This window comes from Sorex fumeus, unplaced genomic scaffold (assembly GCF_029834395.1).
Source record: "Sorex fumeus unplaced genomic scaffold, SorFum_2.1 ptg000094l, whole genome shotgun sequence".
Taxonomy (NCBI): Eukaryota; Metazoa; Chordata; class Mammalia; order Eulipotyphla; family Soricidae; genus Sorex; species Sorex fumeus.
In genome coordinates, this window is record NW_026606151.1 from 17,339,702 (window position 1) to 17,363,911 (window position 24,210).

At 46.9% G+C, this 24,210-nt stretch overlaps 1 non-coding gene across 1 annotated transcript; it reads right to left on the reverse strand.

The window, feature by feature from the left end:
* Window positions 1-620: 620 nt before the first annotated feature.
* Window positions 621-727, reverse strand: LOC130040519 (U6 spliceosomal RNA). Its single transcript, XR_008795003.1, has one exon. It is a non-coding gene; the product is annotated as a U6 spliceosomal RNA (small nuclear RNA).
* Window positions 728-24,210: the final 23,483 nt, after the last annotated feature.

Genomic DNA, 24,210 nt, shown 5'->3' on the forward strand with positions numbered 1-24,210 from the left:
AGACCATCAAGAGTTGAGCCTTTAGTTAGTGTTTTCCTCGTAGACGTTCCTCAGATACAGCTAGGGAGATAGGATTTGTGGTGGTCACCAAATATTTCTTTTACTACCCAGAAGTTGTCACTCCATGGGGTCTACCTTTAGGAGATATGGGGTGGAGGGTCGGAGCTCATTTCACTCAAGCCCAAGGTTTTTTAAAAAAATTTTATTGAATCACTGTGAGATATAGTTACAAGCTTTCATGTTTGAGTTACAATCACACAATGATCAAACACCCATCCCCCAACCAGTGCACATTTCCCACCACCAATATCCCCCGAATACCCCCCTTTCCCACCCTCTCCCTGTCTCCATGGCAGACATGGTTTCCCATAATCTCTCTCTACTTTGGGGCATTATGGTTTGCAATACAGACTTGAGAGGTTATCACATTTGATCCTTTATCTACTTTCAGCACACATCTCCCATCCCGACCGATTCCTCCAACCCTCATTTTCTTAGTGATCCTTTCTCTATCCCAGCTGCCTTCTCCCCTCCGCTCATGAGGCAGGCTTCCAACTAGGGAGCAATCTTCCTGGCCCTTGTATCTACTGTCCTTGGGTGTCAGTCTCATGTTATGTTATAAAAATATGGCACACTTCATGAATTTTCGTGTCATCCTTGTGCAGGGGCCATGCTAATCTTCTCTGTATAGTTCCAATTTTAGTTTATGTGCTGCCATAGCAAGCACCCCAAGCCCAAGCTTTGAGACTCAGGGAAGAAAGGTACCCTGAACAGGAGGCTGAAAAATCTACACTGGGGGTCAATCCAGGGGATACTGAGGCAGTGCCAATGGTAGGAACCCCACTGGGCTTCTTCCAAAGAGCTTTGAACCTTGTTTCTGTTCTTCCCAATAGCTCGGTGACCTTGAACAAGTCCTTTGTCTCCTCTGAGCCTCAAAGTCCTTCTCTGATCCTACAATGACCTAACCCGGAGGGTCCCCTGAGCATGGAAGAAGGGGGAGTTCGAGACATACACCTGACAGTGTCTGCCCCAAGCCCTGCCCTGTACATGAGGGACCGTTTGCTTTCTCTCTCATCTGCTTTCACACTGGTGAAAGGGGGGTCACAGAACAGAGCTCACACCGCACTGGCATAGCAGAACAGAAGGATGTAAACTATAAGAAGCACAGATAGAACGTAAAGTCTAACCCCTGTGCATAGCCAGGTGTGACCCAAAAAGTCCCGTCCCCCCACAAAAAATACAGAGGAGTGGGCTTGATTTGGTGCTGAGCACAGGTAAAACAAAGTCCTGAGACTTGGCTTGAGGATCTAGGATCAACAGTGACACTGTTAATAAAATATTAGGTTCACTATGCAGCTGTCAGGAAAAATGAAGTCATGAAATTTGCCTATAAATGGATGGGTATGGAGAGGATCATGCTGAGTGAAATGAGTCAGAAGGAAAGGGACAGATATAGAATGACTGAGTTCATTTGTGGGATATAAAAATAGAGATATAGTAGAAGAAGAATATCCAGGGCCAGGGAAAACAGTGGTTAGGAGAACTGGTCAATGTTTGGATCTAACCACAAGTGTGTGTGGGGCTGAGGGTAGGTAAGATAGAGAAGAGACCAGTATGACAATAATAGCTGGGAATGATCACGCTGGACAAGATCTGGGGGTTAAAAGTAGGTAAAGTGATATTCTGGATAACCTTTCAGTTTTCAGTATCAATGTTGCAAATCACAATGCGAGAGAGAGAGAGAGAGAGAGAGAGAGAGAGAGAGAGAGAGAGAGAGAAAGAAGAAAAGAACCTGCCATAGAGACAGGCAGCGGGTGGGGGTGGGGTGATGGGAGGGAACCTGGGGACACTGGTCCTGGGAAATGGACACTGGTGGAAGGATGGGTGTTAGAACACTGTATGACTGAAACCCAATCATGAATGGCTTTGGAATGCTCCAAAAATATGTATATGAATTAATTAAAATTTAAAAATTAAATAAAATATTCGGTTCAATTTGAAAGCAGCAGAATTCTGGAAGTGCTTCCCTTCAAAAAAAATGAAGGATAGGGGCCAGGCAGGAAGGGAAGACCAAACCAAAGCTCTTTGTCTACTAGAAACCTGGCTATGGGTCTCCAACAGTGTTAATGAAGAGACTGACAGGCAGGTAGGAGGGTCCTCTGGCAGTTAACTGCAGGCAGCCATAAAGCTGAGAAATGTTTGGAGAGACAAGATAGAATCTGAGCAGTTATTCTGTTGCTGCCTGAGACATTTAGCCACAAAATGGTCGGACTCTCTCTGGTGAAAACTCCCAGGCAGAAACCAAGCCCCTGATAAGACTCAGAAAACAGAGAACCCATCAGGGTTCAAAGTTCTTTTCCTTGACAATAGCATAGCATTGACTCTGAGCTGCCCAAAGAAGCATCTTGGAGAAGACACTACACGACCGTCTTCTCAAAGCAGCTTCCTCCCAGAGTCGCCTGCATTCTTGCTTTGGGTGTGTGTAATCTTTTTCATTTATTTTACAGCCCTCTGTTAAAAAAAAAAAATGGCTGTCAAGAAAAGTGTGCTCCTTAGAATGAGTGTCCTTAATAAAACTTTCTGCTCTACCATTTGTCTTTTCTTCTTTTTTTTTCTTTTTGGGTCACACCCAGCGATGCACAGGGGTTACTTCTGGCTCTGCGCTCAGGAATTACCCCTGGTGGTGCTCAGGGGACCATATGGGATGCTGGGAATCGAACCAGGGTTGGCCGTGTGCAAGGCAAATGCCCTACCCGCTGTGCTATTGCTCCAGCCCCTCCATTTGTCTTCTCTTGAGATTCTTTTCCATACTAAAATACAAAGGGCTTGGGCCCTTGGTGGAGGCTGGGACCGGGAAGGAGTGTAACCCCACCCCTGCCTGGGAACCATAGCGCCCCAACATGTAGAGTGGCGGGGAATGACTCCCAGGCTGGGCAGACCAAGTGGGTCTCAACTGCAGCTTAGCACCTGCTGACTTCCCCAGGGCATGTCCGCACCAACAATACCACAGTCATTTTTTTTTTTTAATAAAAAAGTACACTGGGCCAGAAACATCAGAAACATAGTACAGTAGGAAGGGTACTTGCCTTGCATACGGCCAACCTGGGTTCTATCCCCTGCATCAGAGCTCATCAGGAGTGATCTGTGAGCACAGAACCAGGAGTCAGCCTAAGTACCCCTGGGTGGTCCAAAAACAAAACAAAAAAGAATGCAAGAAATAAAAACAACCAAAGGAGAATGTTTGTGTGTTGGCCATGTGGAGAGGCAGAGGCCCTGTGGATGGTCCGAGGAAGTGAGTCCCATGGCCTGAGCTAGAACACCAAGAGCCCCTTCTCAAAAGATACATTAATGAAGCATCTTTAGGGATAAAGGTGAAGACAAGAGCAGAAAGTTTCACCCTACAGATTATGTTACTCTCTAAAAACTGTGATGATGGAAGAAAAAGACCATTAGTGTTTCTGGTTTTACGGGAAAATGATAACAGTGTCTGAGTGACTCAGTTAAGAGCTTCAACTGAAAGCGCATGATTTCCTTGAGAAGTAGCTAGTCTTTGTCTTCTGTGTGTGTGGGATGTGATCGTCTTCAGTGTAGAATGCAGAATTTTAACTGGGGTTTGGGCAAGAAGATGAAGTAGGAGCGCCAGCTGCCAGAAAGCTTGGTCCCCGGGTTCCCTGGGAAGCTCTTCATCCTGGGAGCCTCCCTTATATATCATCCCTGTCTTCTCAACAGCAGTTCCACCCTCTTACTACCCCTGGTCCTTGTCTCTGTGGCTCCGGGGAGGTCTGTCTCACACTGGGAAACCACCCCCGCCTGCACAAAGGCTCTATCATCACACACAATGTGTGCGGTCCACAAATAATCTGATATAATCTGAACCAGAATCATCTGCCAGATTGGATAAAGATTCCCCAAATAGTTGCCCCCAAGCTCCCAGGTATTAATGCTACTTCAAGAGGGTCACTGTCTCTGGTTTGCTTAGGACTTCCTCTGAGGGGGCACAGAACCCACCACTGAGTTGAGATGACCCTGACCAGAGTGGATATCCATCCTGATCACTGTCTAGCCATGCTTTCTTAGAGATCTTGCCATGTGCAAACAATTATGCTTTATAAAAATATATGCCGTAAGGGACCTGACTCAGCGATGAGTAACTCTGCCCCATAAATAATGGATGGATCTCAGATGTGCTACACAAAAGAAAGTCACATTCGAAAGGCTCCAGACCATAGGCTATGTTTTCTGTAAGACATTCTAGAAAAAGGCAAAACTGTAAGGTCAGGTGGGGCTCTGGGGCCCCAGCACTGCAGGGACCAAGTAACTCTGCATCCTTTATATTGAACTACTGAGCTGGTTAGCCAAAAATTGCCAAAATCAGCCCCTGATCCCCACTGGCAGGCCCCTAAAATTGATAAGCAAAAATAAACTCATAGAACGACAGTGAAATAGTTGGTTTCAAGAAAAGAAGGTTAAAAGTGAATCAGGTAAAGGATAAGGTAAAGGTAAAGGCCCTCCCATTGATCGTCGATTTGCTCGAGCGGGCCCAGTAACGTCTCCATTGGAGACTTTGTTGTTACTGTGTTTGGCATGTCGAATACTCTCAGTAGCTTGCCAGGCTCTCCGAGAGGGGCGGAGGAATCGAACTCGGGTTGGCCCTGTTGGCCGCTTGTAAGGCGAACGCCCTACCGCTGTGCTATCGCTCCAATAGCACAGGTAAAGGATATTGACTTATAATACTGTAAGATGAAACCTATATAAAATTACTTCAATAAAAAATGCAAGCAAACATAGCTTTACCCTTCAAGGAGTGTGTGGAAGACAGTTTTATGAAAACAGCAACACATCTCTTCCCCAACTGAGTTGATCTTTCAAATAGACAACATGCCCACCTGGCGATAGAGGGACCTGGGCAGTGGCGGCCACACACATCCAGGCTTTGTGGGTGGTTCATGGACTTCTCAGTTCTGTTCATTATGGTGCATGCTGTCAACTAAGTCATTGAGTCAGATCAGATCCAACTCAACTTCCCAAGCTTCACAACCTTCTCTTGGACTTGTATCTCTTTTTGGAGCCAAAGATCAAACTCAGGGCCTCACATAGGTGAGGCCACTCACCTGCCACTAAACTAGATCTTTGTTTGGATTTGGCTGCGTGGATCTGAGTGAATTTTTATGCTGATTACTGATATAGAAAGTTACTCTGTGATGTTGGAATGTTGAATGTGGCAAATTTTCATGAACAGCTTTATAAAAAAATAATTAAATAATCTTTTTTTTTTTTTTGCTTTTTGGGTCACACCTGGCTTTGCGCAGGAGTTACTCCTGGCTCATGCACTCAGGAATTACTCCTGACGGTGCTCGGAGGACCATGTGGGATGCTGGGAATCGAACCCGGGTCTGTCGCGTGCAAGGCAAATGTCCTACCCACTGTGCTATCACTCCAACCCCTCATTTTTTTTTTTTTATTAAAGAAAGGCATTCTAGGCTGTTCGGTGAAATCACCCAGTTGCAGAAAAGATCCTATAAAAACAGGTATTTTTTTTTAATTATTGGGAGCAAATGCAGTGTCCACTATACAGTGGGGCAAGGAGATCTAGAGCTCCCAGTTAATGTGCTTCTGTTCTGGCATTTTATTTCTCTTCTGATTGGAACACAGACTCTGTGTCAGACTCCTTCTGATTCTGTTTCTCTCCTTTCTCCAGTTGCTGTCCTGTGTCCTGTGTATCAATCTTGCTGTGCTCTCTTGGGTCTCTGGTCCCCTGCTGAAGCACATGGTGAACTGACCCTAGCTACAAGATGAGGATGTCAAAAAAGACCCTCATGGGTGGCCTTAGGAATCTGCCCCTCCCCCCACTGTCTGACTGTCTGTCTGTCTTTCTGCCTCTCCTCATTCTCTCCCTGTTCTTGGGCAACATACACCCAGCTGTGCTCAGGGACTACTCTCAGCTCTGGGTTTGGGAACCATGTGGTGCCCAGGTTTCTCTTTTTGGGGTTTTTTTTTGGGGGGTCACACCCAGCGATGCACAGGGGTCACTTCTGGCTCTGCACTCAGGAATTACCCCTGACAGTGCTCAGGGAACCATATGGGATGCTGGGAATAGAATCCGGGTCGGCCATGTGCAAGGCAAACACCCTACCTGCTGTGCTATCACTCCAGCCCCCCAGATTTCTCATATGCAAAGCTTATGTTCAGCCTGTTGATCTATCTCTCTGGCCCTGTCCAGTTTAGGGTCCATGCCTGATAGAGCTCAGGAGTGGCCCCTGTTGCTATGGGGTGGGGGGACCCTAGGCGGTGCCAGAGATTCAACCCAGGAGGACTGGGTGGCAGGCAAACACCCCAAATCCTGTACTTAACCCTGCAGCCCTGCTTGTTTTCTATACAACAAAGACATTTTAACTTCATATCAGATCACAATAAAGTAAATATATTCATTTTTTATTCCTGATACCTAAGTCCACAGTTTTTGTGGTCTTGGTAAATAGGTGAGTGTGTGTGTGTGTGTGTGTGTGTGTGTGTGTGTGTGTGTGTGTGTGTGTGTGTTTAAGCTAATGTATTTCAAGACGGTTTCCACCAATACTCACCTTTCCCCCCAGCTTAATACACTATATTAATGCTACTAAGAACATTTGTTGTTTTGGTAATTTTCCACTTCCAACCAAATATCAAGTTGTTACATAGTGATTAACTTTTGTGCTCCAAAGAGACAAAGATCTGTCTACAAATTACCAGTCTGAGAACAAAAGGCTTTGGGATTTGTCTCCAAGTTCTGAATTATCTAATCCTGCTGCTGTTTTTGTTCTTTTTACTTTCTGTCTGATTTATATTTGCTTCTTCCTCCTCTCCTTCCCCTTTCCCTCCGCACCCTCTTTTTTTTTTGTCTGTCCTTGGCTGCAAACAGCTAACATTTCTGTCCCAATCAATGTACATACAAAGAGAGCACTTTCTCAACCAACAGGATCCCCTTGAATTATTCAAACTCTCTCTTTCTCGGGTTTCCCATCCTTTTTTTTCTTGACAGCAGAAACTGGAATTGGACATTTGACAACGGAACTCACGCAGGCAGAGAGAACGGGAAGGCTGCCCATGGAAACCAGAATTTTACTGGATGATGAAAAAAATTGATAATGCCATGTTTAAAGGAACATGACAACTTCTTTTTAGTTTTTTAACCCCCCAGTCGGTGCTCAGGAGGTCTGGACGCTCCAACAGCCCCCACAGTGATTCTCAGTCCACAAGGTCGTTGGTCCAACACAAGGTCCTGAGGATGTGATGTTACCCTGGGTGCTGGGTGCTTCCCAAGCTGCACCTGGAGAAGCTTGAGTGTTGGATATTAATCCTAAGTGTTTTAGGCTTCATCAATGAATTGTCCCCTTTCCTCCTCCAGAGAAGCTTACAGTGCTCTTATGAGCACCCCTAATCCCCTGAGTTTTTTTTTTAAATTTTTATTAGTGAAACACCATGAGGTACAGTTGTAGATTTATAGTTTTGTGTGCTTGGCTTTCGATTATACAATGATCAAATACCCATCCCTCCACCAGTGCCCATTTTCCACCACCAATCCCCTGAGTTTTATCTTCAACCTTTCCTTTGTGTTTTACCTCATTGTCACAATTCCCCAAGTCAGTCTTGGTTACTTATAAGCCAAAACTTTCTGGTAACTCTGGAATTTGCCCTAGAAGTGAATTACCTGCTTTTCTATTTCCCCTATAGCCCCTTTTTTTTTCCTTTTTGGGTCACACCCAGCGATGCACAGGGGTTACTCCTGGCTCTGCGCTCAGGATTTACCCCTGGTGGTGCTCAGGGGACCATATGGGATGCTGGGAATCGAACCTGGGTTGGCCGCGTGTAAGGCAAACGCCCTACCTGCTGTGCTATTGCTCCAACCCTCCTATAGCCTTTTCATATTTTGCCATGGAGCAATGTTCTTTGCTTAAACACAGAAAGACTCTTAATGCTGTGCTTCTAATGTTTGGGAGTTGATTGAGTCTGAAATATATCTACTCCTGGGCATCCATCATAATTGCTTGAGTCAGGCTTCTGTTGCCATAGTTTCTAACACCCCACAAAGGGAGGTCCCACTGTGGGACTGGGATGGACCTGGGATGAGTGGTGAAGCTACCTCAGCATCGAAATGGGACAGTCTAGAAATCATAAAAATATGGTTTTAATGCAAGCTGTTATGACTTAAGAGACATATAGGGAAGGACAAGCTAAACTGGCCTGAGAACTTAGTCTGGGATTTATGGGAAAAGCTTGCTTGTTCTCAGAACCCAGAGAACTAAGTTTTGGAATCTATATCTCTTACTGTGTTTATCCAAATAACTGCAAGTATTAATAAAAAGTAAACTCAATTGTTTAATTAAGTTTAATATGTACAGCTAGAGGGAAAGAGAAAAGCAGTAAAATGTCCCTGGGAAACAGCATCTCTTTGAGTTAATACTCCCAAGAGAATTGCCTCCACCAAAACATTTTACCTCTACAAATGATCAATCTCACCTACGTACAGTCCTACACCTCAACCCCCTTCAGATGTTCTATAAGTATGCTCACAGCCCTGCATTAAATGGGCCATTTTTACCATCTATTCGTGGTCCCCTGTCTCTTTGTCTCTCCGCTGGGGAGTGTGGAGAGGCAGTTCTCAGTCATGCATCCCCACACTTGAGGAACCATATCAAACGGCGTCAGAAATCAAACCAGGGCTAGGCTGGCACCAGAACCGCTGTATTATCTCCCACCCAAGATGTGAATAATTCTTATGTCAAATAAACACCAGGGCTCTGAGACAAAAATGCAGTGAAATTCTCTACAATTGGCGGAACTGCTGGTAAAAAGAGGTAGGTGGAACTGAGAAGGGACTTTAGCCCGGCCAGCCTGCCTGTGATCTGGACTGCGTCTGGTAACAAAATCAGCTTTACTGAGTGACTAGACTGGAGGCCAGGAAAATTTAGGATATGTGGATTACTGTGGATTACTGTGAATATCGTATGAGGCTGCTTTTTTTGTGTGTGCTTTTTGGGTCACACCTGGTGATGCACGGGGGTAACTCCCTGCTTTGCACTCAGGAGTTACTCCTGGCTAGTTACTCCTGGCTTTGCACTCTGGAATGACTCCTGGTGGTGCTCGGGGGACCATGTGGGATGCTGGGAATCGAACCTGGATTGACTATATGCAAGGCAAATGCCTTACCCGCTGTACTATCGCTCCAGCCCCCAAACCCAGGAGTAATTTCTGAGTGCAGAGCCACGAATAACCTCTGAGCATGGCCAGGTGTGACCCAAAGATTAAAAAAAAAATTTTTTTTTTTGGAAGTGAACCCCTTGCTTATCTCTATTCAAATCTTTTTGTTTCTTTTCAAATTTAAAGCTCAGGGCTTTTAAGAGAACAGATAGCACAAGAATCTCTGAAAACTCAGCGGGGGGGGGGGGGGGGGGGGAGGGAGGGGGGGGCAGCAAAGATTGCCCAAGGAGAGTGGACAGGACAGCCAGGTAGAGTCTGCTCCAGGCGACTGTGTTGCTGCTGAAAAGCCAAGGCCGGGGTGCAGAATCCCAGAGGGGAGGAAGAAATACGAGAGCCAATGGGCCAGACAGCATTGGCGGCCCCCGGCAGAGGCCAGGCCGAAAGCTGATAGGAAGTGGCCCTGCACTGTAAGCCGATGCCCCCTCTGCAGACCGGCAGATGGAGGCTGGAGCTGGTGCCCTGCAAACTCTTTCCCAGGCCTGTTTCCTCCCCTCCCGCCTCCTCCCCCACATCCTTGGGCCTGCGCAGTACTGGCCACGGGTCTCGGCTGCTCTGGGCACACAGGGATTTAGCAGCAGCTCTGTGACCTCTCTCCAGTGAAGCACAGTCCCCCTGAAAGCCACCCGCAGGGTAAGGAACAACCAGCTGGTTGCTTGGCACCTCTGGGGTTGACAGTCCTGAGGGCTGCACAGTGTCCCTGGAGCCCCTTAGCTGCAAAACCACAGTCCTGCTCAGTACCGCTGTCTGCGGGGGCTGCCTGGTCAGTTCCACTTGGCCCCTGTCACCAGGAGGAAAGTCCCCGCTCTAGGTCAGGTGGCCTGCCAGACAAACAGAACCCAACTGTGGCACTCAAACCCGGGGAAGTCACTGGTGGTTATCGCCCAGACAGCTGTATCACTTCCTGTCTAATGCATCCGCTCTGCCACTGCTCTCTTTGTCGGGACACAGAGACCTGCTTCCAGGCTTCTGCTTGGGGCTCCCAAGAGCGGGGGGGGGGGGGGGGGGGGGGGGGGAGTGGGGGGGGTCGATCTGTAGATGCCAGGGCATAGCAAGTTCAATTCTGTAAAAGGGAGAAGCAATCAGGGCCCCCCTGGGCTGTGTGTCCGGATATATTTACTTGTATTGAACACCGCCTGGGAACCCTCTGGGGGTGACCCCCCACCCCAGGATCCCAGAAGAATAGGCATTAACTAGGTTCCAGGAGGTCATAGCTTTTTTGGTTTTTGCTTTTTGCTCTCATGGCTGAGTGGCTTCCTGCTTGGAGTGGTGGTAGACAGGCAGGTTGGGGGTGATTTTAGGGGCTGAGAAAAGGGGACTGCCTTTTCAACACAACGTTTCATTCCCAGAGCAGGCTGGGGAGTGACGGTACCCCTTCATGTTGTCCCAGATATCCCCATGACCTCACCTAGGCTCTCTGATCACCCAAGCTCCTCACTGTCAGCTGGCAGGCACTGTACTAGACCCCACCTATTTCTTTTTTTAACGTAGAAATACTGCCACTTATTCAGCCACTGATTAGCTGATTGAATTGTGCATGAACTCCACCTTACTTTTTTTTCATCTTCTATAATTTTATTTATTGAATCACTGTGAGAACAGTTACAAAGCTTTCGGGTTTAAGTCTCGGTCATAAAATGAAACACCTGTACCTTCACCAGTGCCCATTTTCCACCACAAAAAAACTCAGTATACCCCCATTGCACACCCTCCCCCTACCTGTGGGGCAGATGATTTCCATATTACTCTCTCTCTACTTTGATCACATTCAATATTTCGACACCAGACCACCATTATTATTTGAGATTTTACCCCAATACTCAGATCTGCTGAAAAGGCAACAGTAGACAATTTGTGTTGTATTGCTGGTTACGAATAACATATGATGTTGCGTGGCTGCAGTAAGTAGGGCCATGTGATTTTGAAATTCTGAAATTTTAACACTTAAATGTAGAGGGTTTCGAGATTTGCTCCTGAGTCTCTGGGATCGTGTAGGCCCCGCCTATTTAATCTCTTTTAAGCTCCCACAATGACACTCAGAGATTGGTACCCTTATAATAATCATGCCCTGGTGAAGGAAGTGTCTGTCATTGATGGAGTGACTTGTCCACAGGCCAAGAGTGAAGAACTGTACAGGTAGGATTTGAAGTCACGCCCCCTGTTATCAAAGCTGATACACTTTCCAGAATATCTTTCCCTTACCTCTCCTAAGGGTGGCACAGTAAAGGAAAGAAAGGGCCAAAGGACACCCTTTCCCCTGGGGCCCAGCCCAAGAGATTGTCATTCCCAGTCCAGACTCGATGATTGTTCAGAAAGTTCATTGCTCCATTCTTCAGAAAGCCCAGCAGAAACTATTGTTTGAACTGTACCCTTCTCTCTGGGTAGGTCTTAGGTAAAGAGCTTGATATGATTTTAAGGAGGCCAGATGAGCTCCTACAAAAGATGCCTGTTGGTCATCACATATTTAGGTCTATTTCTTGTGGCCTCTTTTTTTTTTCTGTTGCTTTTTGGATCATACCCAGAGATGCTCAGGGGCTACTCCTGGTGGTGCTGGGGGAACCATATGGGATGCTGGGGATCGAACCTGGGTCTGCTGCATGCAAGGCAAACACCCTACCCACTGCACAATTGCTCTGGTCCCTCTTGTGGCCTCTTTTAAAGTGGAGATTCCTCCAAGAAGTGAAGCATTTTACCGCTCTCATTGCTTTCTGCTATTTCCCCCCCATTCCATACCACTGTGGGCCATGAACAAGGTAAATATCTCCTTACAAGATCCCAAGTCAAAAGAGGAAGGGAGGGGGCTGAGGAAAGATGGACATTGGGATTTGTTGCTTTAACAAGAATATAATTGTGATTGGACTCAAACTTTCACTGATGCACTAGGTGCCAGCTTAAGGTGAATGAGCAATCAGTTCCTGCAGAAAATAAAAAAAGAACTAAATAAAACAAAACTTCAAACTCAAAGATCAAATTAGTGACTCCCAGAAGGGGAGGAGTAAGGCAGCCAATTGAGTTAAATGGCCCCCATTGTAAGGTCAAGGATAGGATTCGATTTTTATTTTTTATTTGGTTTTTGGCTCCCACCTATACCCTATGGCACTCAGAGAACCATAAGTGGAGCTGGATCTTGAACCAGGTGTATAGCTGCTGCATGTTAGAAAAGTCCCTTAACCTTTGTACCATCTCGCCTATACCCAAATTAGACTTTAAGAGAAGGGCTTAATTCAATACAAACTGTTGGAAATTTGTAATAATGCACCCCTGAAGCCTACATACATTAAACTACAATGTCATGTTAATAAAAAAATTTTTAATTGATTTTTACCTTAGTAGGTTTGATTATGAACTGCATAGGGAATCCTTGTTAATTGCATTAGACAGTCATGTAGAAAAGCTTCTGGTTTGTTCTAATAAATGTTCTTACTAAAATATTTAGGGTTGGCATGGCATAACACCTGTTTTAGATGATGCATAAAGAGGATACATTATACCACTTTCCCCCGTGGGGTTTTTTTTTTTGGAGCATATTTAAAAACTTTCATAATAAAACATTAAAAAGTAGAACAAACTTTCCCAGCATCCCTCAAACCAGCTTCTTCTGGTTTTGCTTTGTTTAGGGACCACACCCAGTGATGTTCAGGACTTACTCTGGTTCTGTGCTCAGGGATTACTCCCAATGGTGCTCAGGGAACCATTCTGGTCTAGGGATTGGACCTGCAGTGGCCACATGCAAAGCAAGCACTTTGTCCACTGCACTATCGCTCAAGTCCCCAGGTTATTCTGGAAGGACAGCCATTGTGCTTTGTGAGAAGCAAAGTCCTAAGGTGTCCACATGATTCCTGCTCACTGGTATTCTTGTCTTAGTTTGAGAAGTCCCTGTTTTTTGTTTGTTTGTTTGTTTAATTGAATCGCCATGATCTATAGTTACAAAGCTTTCATGTTTGAGTTTCAGTCATACAATGATTGAACCCACGCATCCCTCCACCAGTGTACATTTCCAACACCAGTGTCACGAGTATCCCTCTCCCCACCATCCCACCTCTCTCCCTGCCTCTATGGCAGACAATTTCCCTCTTACTCTTTCTCTCCACTTATGGGCATTATGGTTTGCAACACAGATACCGAGAGGCCGTCATGTTTGGCCCTTTATCTACTTTCAGCACACATCTTCCATTGCAAGCGATCCCTCCAACCATCATTGACTTAGTGATCCCTCCTCTATCCCAGCTGCCTTCTCCTCCAGCTCATAAGGTAGGAGAAGACCCTGTTAATTCATGCCCAGACTCCTAAAACCCATGAAACTGAAATCGCAAACGTATCTTATTGTTGAAAGACAATTAGCTTGTAATACGTAACTTGTTATGAAGCTATAGAAAACAGAAATTTCAACAGTGAAGAGATTGGAAGTAGCACGCTCGCACTGGAAAGGATTCTAAACTGGTGCTCAGAAGCTGTGGAAGAGGAGGTTGCCTTCCCCACCATGGCATATCCCCACGCCCAATAGCACAGTGCTGGCAGAAGTACCCCTTCACCCTGTCCTAGATGTGGCCATCACTACCTTTAGGTGCTCTGACCTCAATGGTCCCACTGCCATGTGGGCAAGTCCCATGATAGGCGCGTGCCATGTTTTATGTGCCTTAATATCCCTCCACTTAATACTGTGAGGTTGGAGTCATTATAATAACCACAGCTAAAGATTAAGACATGCAGGGAGGTTGGGTGACATATTCATGCCACCTCCCTGAGTATTCCCCTTGGGAGCAGAAGAGACAGTTGTAGTTGACCAGTAATGTCTGCCTGGGCATAGAGAGGGAAAGTAGTGGGCTAGGTACCTCCATGGTCACTCAATGTTTCTTTGCTTATTTGAGGGGAAAATAATGATTAATCTCAAGTTCTTAGTGACGGGATAACATCAGGATAATTCAGAAGGACATCAACCCTTGAACCCCCAGATCAGAGGGGATGCTGACCTGAGAGAAAAACCTTAGAGAGAGAAAACAAAGTCAGTCAGAGTTTCAGCAGTTGAAAAATCATGGTTTGGGCCAGCCTATAGGCGGATGTTGGCAGGGGAAAGCTGCTCCCATGTTCCTTCTTTTTTCTTTCCACGTCTTCACTTTCTCTCTTTTCAGTACCTTGACTTCGGACATGCCCAAGTGTTCCATGAGTTGGAGGAATCAAGCCGGAACAACGTCACTTGATCCTGCTGCTATTTCTAACTCACACTGACCCTGGAATGGCCAAGTTTGACCCTGCTGATGGGGTATCAGCATTCCCTCTGTCCTCGGCACACATATCCCAAAGAGACCTGTTCGATTCCTAGCTCAGACCAAACACTGGCTAGCACATCCAAAGACTATGCATTTGCTGCATCCATAGACTATGCATTCGGGCCATGATTCATACAGATTCTCTACGCTGAAGGAGGCCTTTTCCCCTTTTCTTGCTCTGAGGCGGATCCCCATCAGAAACACTGAACCATTCCTCACTCAGATGCTCCACAGTAGGGCAGTGTCGTAAATCTCTGGGATCACAGCCACACATATAAGACAGACTTGTCACAAAAGCTAGAACTGGAATTCCAGGTAGGCGCCACGGAAGGAGACAGATAAGTAAGAAGGGGGAAGCTCAAGGAAAATTGCAGGCAACTTCCTCAATTATTTTCCAGACAGAGTTTGCTGGGTGTAATTCCTTAAATGTGGGGAGCCACTTGGCAGCCTACAGGCTCTGCTTGGCCTCCTAAACCAGTCAGCCATGCCTGTGTTTGTGCTTTTGTCCCTGAACCATTCATTCATCTCAATTTAGCTGTCTTCATCAGGGCTTTAAACACAGAAGACAGACTAAGCAACATGTAACTAGGCTGAAATAACACCGTGTGTTCATCCTCAAATGAGAACGCCCAGCACTTACACAAAGAACTTGGTGGCCCATGGCTGTCGCATTTGGCATTGGAGCATACTATTGGTTATTATGGTTTTTATAACTCAAAGAAGTAAATGACAGCATTTAAATTTGAGAACATTCACTCACAAGCGTGTGTGTGTATGTATTTTGTGTTTTTTTTTTGAAAAGCTGAGAAACCTAGGCACCCCCACTCCTCATGCAAAGATCTGACAACCTTGAAGGTGGGTGCCTTCACCCACCCATACTTCAAAATTATGCAGCTAAAGCAGGCTGCACATTTTTCCATTTTCCGCAGTCACTACCTTCCCTAACGCCTCCTCAGACTAGGGCCAAACGTCAATTGTAATTTAACATCCAGATTTCTTGTGTTTTTTTTTTTTCTCATGACACCGATGAGACGAAAACGAGCTATTCCTTGTCATTCTCAAAACAGCCCTTTCTCTCATGCACGCTGGTGGCCTGTCCCCTTTGCCCACTTGAATATGCTGACATCTGAGTTAAAAGTTATTCCTTTCCAGCAATAAACACACATCAATACATTACTGGGAAATAGTCTGGCCAATACTGGGGAGGTTTTGTTGTTCTCAAAACGCTTTATCTTTGGCACTGATGTCTGCCTTTGTGGGAGAGGGGGGATGTTCTGCTGAGAGTGTGAGCCTTTAAGAAACACCAGGCTGGGTCCTTCAAAGGAAACAGATCACTCAGTGCCGCAGAGATCACTGAGTTTTCCCCACTCTCCCTTGCACACAGCCTTCCTCCCAGCCCCACGGCAACCAGCCCACGTTCCAATCCCCACAATTCCAGGTGGAAAACTAAGGAAGCGGCCCTCTCTTGCTCGCTCCTGGAAACAGCACGTTTCGAGTCTCTGAATGAGGAGATGCTGGAGGAAAGAAGTCAGAAGAGAGAGCGGAAAGGGGAATGAAGTTAAGGAAGTTCTGTGGGGTGCAGAGGCTAGAATAAGGGGAGCTTGGAGCAGATCTGGATGGAGCGAGATGCTGGGAGGGGCCCAGAGGAGGCAGGAGAGGGCCGCTGGGACACTCACGGTTGAGCTGCCGCCTTCGGATCCTGTCCCGCCATGGCCTGTTTCTGATCCAGTGTAATCTTGAGGGCAAGACCATGGTCGCAGAGCGCGTGGCCTAGTAACTGCTCATAGCAGGAGAGCGAAAGTTGGTGCACAGATACCGGAAGTGAAGTCCAGATGCATAAAAATTAGAAAGAAAAAAAAAAACCTCTTCTCCTTTTTTTTTTTTTTTTTAAATATCCGAGGTCTCCGCGGGCTCCTTTTCTTGTGAGACTTGCCTCGCCTTTCCTGAATGATCCCCAGTGGCCTCCAGGCAGCCGAGCTGAGCCTGTCCCGGCCTCCTGTGCCATGTTTTATGCATGAAGATGATGGGGCGGTAATTTATTCGAGCAGAGCCCATGGCAGAGAGCTCCTGTGTCTGCCCCACGTCAGAGGAGGCTGTGTTGGCACGGGGAGGGCCGTGGGTAGCTGTAGGCAGGGAAGAATGGCCTGAAATGGGAATCCCTCTGTGCAGGCTGGCATGCAGAGCAGAGCCCGGCTGCCAGGGGCCCAGGGCAGGGCTCACAGCCTTATCTCAGGCAGAGCTTACGGTGCAGGAAAGACTTGTTGAATGAATGAATCCGTGAGAACCAGCACAAGGGACTTGAGTGATGTCCCGTGAGTCCTTTACCCCAGTAAGTCTCAAGTCACCACCTTCAAGCACGCTGGCTTGAACCTTCTTCCCTGACCCGTCAACGGTGCCTACTTTATTTTTATTTATTTATTTTTTATTCAATCACCGTGAGATAGTTACAAGCTTTCATGTTTGGGTTACAATCACACAATGGTCAAACACCCATCCCTCCACCAGTGCTCATTCCCCACCACCAATATCTCCGGTATACCCCCCCTTTCCCATCCTCCCCCTGCCTCCATGGCAGACATGATTCCCCATAATCTCTCTCTACTTTTGGGCATCATGGTCTGCAATACAGACCCTGAGAAGTTATCATGTTTGGTCCTTTATCTACTTTCTGTACACATCTCCCATCCTGACTGATTCCTCCAGCCATCTTTTTCTTAGTGATCCCTTCTCTCCCCTTTGCTCATGAGGCAGGCTTCCAGCTATGGAGCAATCTATCTGTCCCTTGTATCTACTCTCCTTAGGTGTCAGCCTCATGTTATGTTGTTTTATACTCCACACATGAGTGCAGTCTGTCCCTCTCTTTCTGACTCATTTCACTAGCATGATTTCACTTAGACTCTCCATGCCTATCCATTTATAAGTAAAGTTCATGACTTCATCTCTCCTGACAGCTGCATAGTATTCCATTGTGTAGATGTACCAAAGTTTCTTTAACCAGTCTTCTGTTCTAGGGCACTTGGGTTGTTTCCAGATTTTGGGTATTGTGAACAGCAGTGCCACATAAGACCACGCATCCTCCTGACCTGCCCCGTTCCCACCTGGGCCTTCCTGATCCCGGGTCACAAGGGGCAGCTGCCATACACTTGGGCTTCTCACACTGGCCTGCCCAGGCCCGGACAGGTCCTGCTTGATGAAGGCTTTAGGTTGCGTGCTGGTTGGTTGTCTCACCTGTTGACCCCAGAATGGTGGCTCACATGTGAACGAGATTTAATGAAGTGTAAACTTCAGTGCCCGTGTGCAGATGGGCAGGTTCAAACAGTAGGGAAGTGGGTTGGTGCAGACACGGGAGCTCTGCAGTGGGCATCTTCATGCTCCAAACATGGCATTTATGCCAAAATACAAACACACGAATTCAAAGAGAATTGAACACGTGTCCATGCTCATGGCAGCATTATCCAGTGCGCTGCAGCCAAGAGTTGGAAACAACCTAAGTGCTCTCAGCAGAGCGTTGGATGAAGGAACTGTGATACATATAGCAGTAGTGGACAATTACTAAGCTATTTAAAAAAAAAAAAAAGAAATCCTACCACTTGCAAGAACATGGGAAAAAAAAAAAACAGAATGAAACAAGTCAGAGAGACTGACTTTGTGATTTCACTAATGTGGTAGAGAGAGAAATGGAACAAATAAACAAAACAATTCCAAAGCAGACTCAACCTCTAAAAATTAAAGAGTGCTCACTGGAACAGAAGGCTGGAAGGGGCTGGGTACACCAAGTAACAGCCAAGGTAAAGCAGTCACGGGAGTGAGAGACCGAAACAAACTGGCTCCAAGTTTTAGTTTTTCTCTAAGGTGAAGCATGCGGCCGAGCCGGGTTCGACCCACTGGCATCCCATATGATTCCCTGAGCACCGCCAAGAGTGATTCCTGAGTGCACAGCCAGGAGTAACCCCTGAGCATCACCAGATGTGACCCAAAAAGCCAAAAGAAAAAAAAAAGGACCAGATGGTTCAGAAGCACCACATCTGTAGGATTTACATGATCTAAAATAATTTTTATAAGAGTGGCTACTGTTCTAATTCTTCTTAATGCAGGAATAGTCACGGCTGCTCAACCACGGAGCTATTCCTAGGCCCCCAGTGGAAACGATCCCGCCTTCCAAGTGTGAGGTCATGAGTCTGATGCCTGGCACTTGCTGAGTAAGACTCCAGTGGCACTACTGTTTGTATCTCTGAGGCAACAATAAACGTGTGTGTCCGTGGACCCCACAAACAAGTGTGTGTGACTACTGGTCATTGCAACAGCAAAGGGAAGGGAGGGTGGTTAGAATATTAAGACTTAATGGTGGGGCTGGAGTGATAGCACAGCGAGGAGGGCGTTTGCCTTGCATGCAGTTGACCAGGGTTCCATCCCTGGCATCCCACATGGTCCCCCGAGCACTGCCAGGAGTAATTCCTGAGTGCAGAGCCAGGAGCAACCCCTGAGCCCGGTGTGAGCAAAAAAAAAAAAAAAAAAAGTTTAAAAAGAAGAAAAAAGAACTAATGGTTAATAAGCACTACCTCTGTAGGAATTAGCATACAGTTTCATGGCCATGTTTGAAGTTATTCAACTTAAAGACTTCCTACAAAGGGTGACCTAGCACACAGCCAGGTGATTCTAATCCCACCTTAGTCACTTGCTAAGTGTGTGAGTATGGCAAACTCTGAACTGTTCCAGGCCTCTGTTTCACCGTCTTCAAAACAAAAACAGGATTATCCTGCCAATACAGGTAGCTCGCCAGAGAGTCCCAGCCGGTACCTAGCTCTGAGTCCCAGTCCGTTGCCAAACACTGAACGTCCTTTCTGAGTGTGTTTGAGACAGAAGAAAAATCAATCGGGTGCTGGGCTGTCACCCTCCCCTTCCCCTCACCTTTGCCATGACACCAACTTTCCTGCCACGGCTTTTTTTTCAGAGTAGCACCAGCTGCCTGGGCCCAGCGTGGCCCATCTCTGCTTAGTGATTAAAAGTCTGCTTCTCCCCAGAACCGTTTCAAAGCAGAAATAGCCACACGAGCTCTCTTTCTCCTGAGGCTGTGGTCTCTGCTTCTACTGAGAATGAGATGAAAGGGGGTAGGGCGAAGAAATAAAGAAAAGATCACGTGATTATATCTTCTAACCACTCCCCCCCCCCCCCCCCCACACACACACATACCCCTTCTCTTTGCTCCCAGCAGGCAACCTCGCTTCTGCCAGGCAATTCTGCCACTTATGAAAATTTAATAGCAACACCCATGCAATGAGGAGTCATCACTGATAATCAACAGTCAACGCAAGAGATGATGTTTCTAGGGAGAATAACACTCCACGGGCCTTGCTGAGCGCAGGCTGGGTGAAAGAAAAGGTCAAGCTTGAGAGTTGGCAAAGAGAACTTTATGAACTGTGCACAGGTGCTGGAGCCACGCTAGTCTGACTTTCCAGAAACCGGAAGTCCCCACGCCCAGGCTCTCTGTGGTCACCCCGAGGTGGCTGGCTGGGTTTGTATTTAAATTCACAGGAGCTGAGGAAACGCCAACGGCTCTCCCTCGCGACGAAGGCCTGTCGCTGCCTTCCGCCCCCTCCGGCCTGCTGTGTGTGCTCCTCGGCTGTTGTAAATTATGTACAGCAAGAAAGCGTGACTCATGCTGCCAAGGCTTGAGGAAATGTGTGGTTTCACCAGGAGGAAAAGAAGGGCCCATGCTGATGGCAAAAAAGGCTAAAATGCACCCGGCTTTGCTGCCCACTCGCCACCTTCCGGTCCCCGTTGCAGGAGCTGTCAGTGGGAAATACAGGGACTGGGGGAGGCCCTGGCTTCACAGAGCCATGCTTCTTCCCTCCTTAAAATTAGTATTTAATATTTTGAATATATTTTTTATTCTATTGAATCACTGTGAGATAGAGCATTACAAAGCTATTCATGGTTGGCTTCAGTCGCGCAAAGTTCCAACACCTGTCCCTCAACCAGTGTCATTTCTCAGCACCAATATCCCCAGTTTCCCTCCCATCTCCCCCAAATCACCCTCACTCCAGTCTGCCTCAATGGCAGGAAACTCTCTCTCTCTGTCTCTCTCTCTGTTTCTCTCTCTCTCTCTCTCTCTCTCTCTCTCTCTCCCTCTTTCTTTCACTTTAGGCACTATGGTTTGCAATACAGATGCTGAAAGGTTACCAGGTATATCCCTTTACTTACGGTCAACACTCAGTTCCTGTACACAGTGATCGTTGCCAACTAATGTTGTCATAATGGACGTCTCCCTTAACGTCCCTCCACCCCCACACCCTTGTTGTAATTTCCAACCATTGATCAGTCTTTCTGGCTCATTTTTCCTGGCCTTGGATATTAGTTTTGTATTTTTTATTTATATCCCACAAATGAATGCAGTCATTCTATATCTGTTCCTCCCCTTCTGACTCACTTCACTCAGCATGATACTCTCCAAGTCCATTCATCTGTCAGCAGTTTTCATGACCTCAATTTTCCTAACAGCTGCATAGTATTCCATTGTGTAAATGTACCATAAGTTTTTTATCCAGTCATTTGTTCCCAGGAACTCAGGTTGTTTTCAGATTTTTGCTATTGTGAATAGTGCTACAAAGAACATAGAGGTGCAGATGGTGTTTCTGCTGTGTGTATTTGGACCCTCAGGATATATTCCCAGAAGTGGTACTGCTGTCTCCCTTCCTGCTTAATCCATTTTAGTTTCCCCGGAATTGGGAGGAGGGGGGAGCTGGGAGACAGAAAAAAGTCTGCCAGAAACGCCTGTATGTTGTGGACATCAGGGTCCCACGAGCCAAATAAGGTAGCCATCAAGCTGTACCTGCATTCACTTGGTCATAGGTACAGTGATCATAGCTAGATAGGTACAAGGGGGCAGGAACTGGTCCCAGAATCTCCTCCACCCCCCACCCCCTCCACTCCAGCCCGCAGACTTGACCTCAGGCTGGAGCAAGGAGCTGCTCTTTTGCAGGGAAAGCAAAGTCCTACAGTGTCTACTCTTTTGTTCTGGGGAATCACAGCCAGCTGCGCTCAGAGCTCACCCCTAGCTTTGTGCTAGGAATCACTACTGGGGGTGCACAGGGGACCGTGTGTGGTGCCAGGGATGGAACCAGGGACTTTCATATACAAAGCAAGAGCCCTGCCTGCTGTACCATCTCTCCAGTTCTTTCTTTACTCTTTTTGTTTGTTTGTTTTTTTGGGGGGGAGAGGGATTACACCTGATGATGCTCAGGGGTTACTCCTGGTTCTGCACTCAGGAATTACTCCTGGCAGTACTTGGGGCACCATATGGAATGCCAGGGATCTAATCCAGGTTGGCCGCATGCAGGCAACCACCCTACCCGCAATACTATTGCTCCAGCCCCAACGCTACTCCTTTACTCTTGCAGTAGGAGATGAATAGTGACATAAAGTAATTTTATTTTAAGGGAGTGACCAGTAGGGGTAGGGTGGATCTTCTGTGCGCAATCCAATCCCTGGGTCTCTGGCGGTTGGTGGAAGCAGACAGGGCAGGGTAGGGTGGGGCTCCTGATTTTAATCTCTTCGTCACCTGTGGTTGGCGGGAGCAAGCAGAAAATCTCTGTCCCCGGGTCCGTTAAGCCTGGAGTCCAAGGTCTCAGAGTTCTGCTTATCTTGTTCTGTGGGGCTTCGTCAGTTAAGAAATGAACAGCACCTGGCCCTGACAAGGTCAGACCTGAACACCTGAAGAACCTGCCGTCAGCACTCATCAATACGCTGGCTCAGCTCTTCACACGTTACCTGAATGCAAGGTTCTGTCCCAGTGGAAAACCAGCAGGACTGTACTACTATACAAGAAGGGAGACATCCAGGACATTGGCAACTATCGCCCAATCTGCCTATTGTCTGTCATCTACAAGCTGTTCACTCGAGTCATCCTGAATAGGATTGGCAGAACACTAGATGAAGGACAACCATGTGAGCAAGCCAGGTTCCGCAAAGGATTCAGCACCATCGCCCATATCCACATGATAACCAAGCTCATTGAGGTTTCTCGGGAGTTCAAGATGCCGTTCTGTCTAACATTCATTGATTTAAAGAAGGCCTTTGATTCTGTTGAGATGGAAGCAGTCATTGAAGCCCTAGCCAATCAGGGCATTCAAACTCAATACATCAGGATCATCCATGAACTGTATTACGGATGCACTACCAGGATGTCACCATTCTACAAAGAAGTAATCATTTTTTTATTAATTTTTATTAGTGAAACACCATGAGGTACAGTTGTAGACTTACAAATTTTTGTGCTTGGGTTTCAATTTTACAATGACCAAATACCCATCCCTCCACCAGTGCCCATTTTCCACCACCGTGGATCCCAGTATCCCTCCCACCCCCATCCCCCCCATCCCACCCTGCCTCTGTGGCAGGGCATTCCGTTTTGTTCTTTCTCTCCTTTTGGGTGTTGTGGTTTGCAAAATAGGCATTGAGTGGCAATCATGTTCAAGTCTACTTTCAACATGCATCTCCCATCCTGGGAGGATCCTCCAAACACCCTTTATTTGGTGCTCCCTTCTCTATCTGAGCTGCCCTTTCCCCTAGAATGCCTGGCTGGTCTCTAAGCCATGGAGTAATCCTCCTGGTACTGATCTCGGCTATTCTTGGGTATTAATCTCCTATTTTGTTATTTTATGTCCCCCAGATGAATGCAATATTTCTATGTCTATCTCTCTCTTTCTGACTCATTTCGCTTAGCATGATACTTTCCATGTAGTACCACTTGTATGTAAATTTCATGACTTCATCTTTTCTAACAGCTACATAGTACTCCATTGTGTAGATGTACCAAAGTTTCTTTAATCAGTCATCTGTTCTTGGGCACTCAGGTTTTTTCCAGATACTGTAAAGAGTGCTGCAATGAACAAACAAGTGCAGATGTCACTTCGACTATACATTTTTGCCTCTCTGGGATATATTCCCAGGAGTGGTATTGCTGGGTCAAATGGGAGCTCAATTTCTAATTTTTTGAGAATCATTCATACTGTTTTCCAAAAGGGTTGAACCAGTTGGCATGCCCACCAGCAGTGAAGGAGGTTCCCTTTCTCACCATATTCGCGCCAGCACCAGTTGCTTTTGTTCTTTTGGATGTGGGCCAGTCTCTGAGGTATGAGATGGTATCTCATTGTGGTTTTGATCTGCATCTCCCTGATGATTAATGATGTAGAGCATTTTTCTCATGTGCCTTTTTGCCGCGTGACTTTGTCCCTCTGCCAGTACCTTCATATGTGCGGAGAGTGGTCTCAGCATGGTGGTGGCTGGTCCTGGAGGTCTTTGGCTGCCGGAGCCCTGGTCGGGGCGGGAAGGAAAGCTCAACTCACTCCCCTCCAAGGGGTCCCAGCGAGCGAGGACAGTCAGGCGAGGGGGCAGAAGACTGCGGGTTCCGGGGCCGAGATCTCCAAGCCTACTCTGATTTGGGCCGAGCATCCTCCACCCAGATCCTCCAAATTCCAGTAGGCGGGGGTCACACCCACCAACTGGCCCCCTGGCACCGTGTAATCCCATCAGCGGCCAAGACTCAGAGACTATAAAAACCAGATCCCGGACATCTTATTATGACATCTTTTGTCTCATTCCTACTTTGGACAAACTGGCAGGTTACCAAATGTAGCCTGCCCACAGGGCAGAGTCTGGAAAACTCAGGGCTAGGATGAAGGAGACATTACTGGGGCCTGCTCGAGGCAATCGA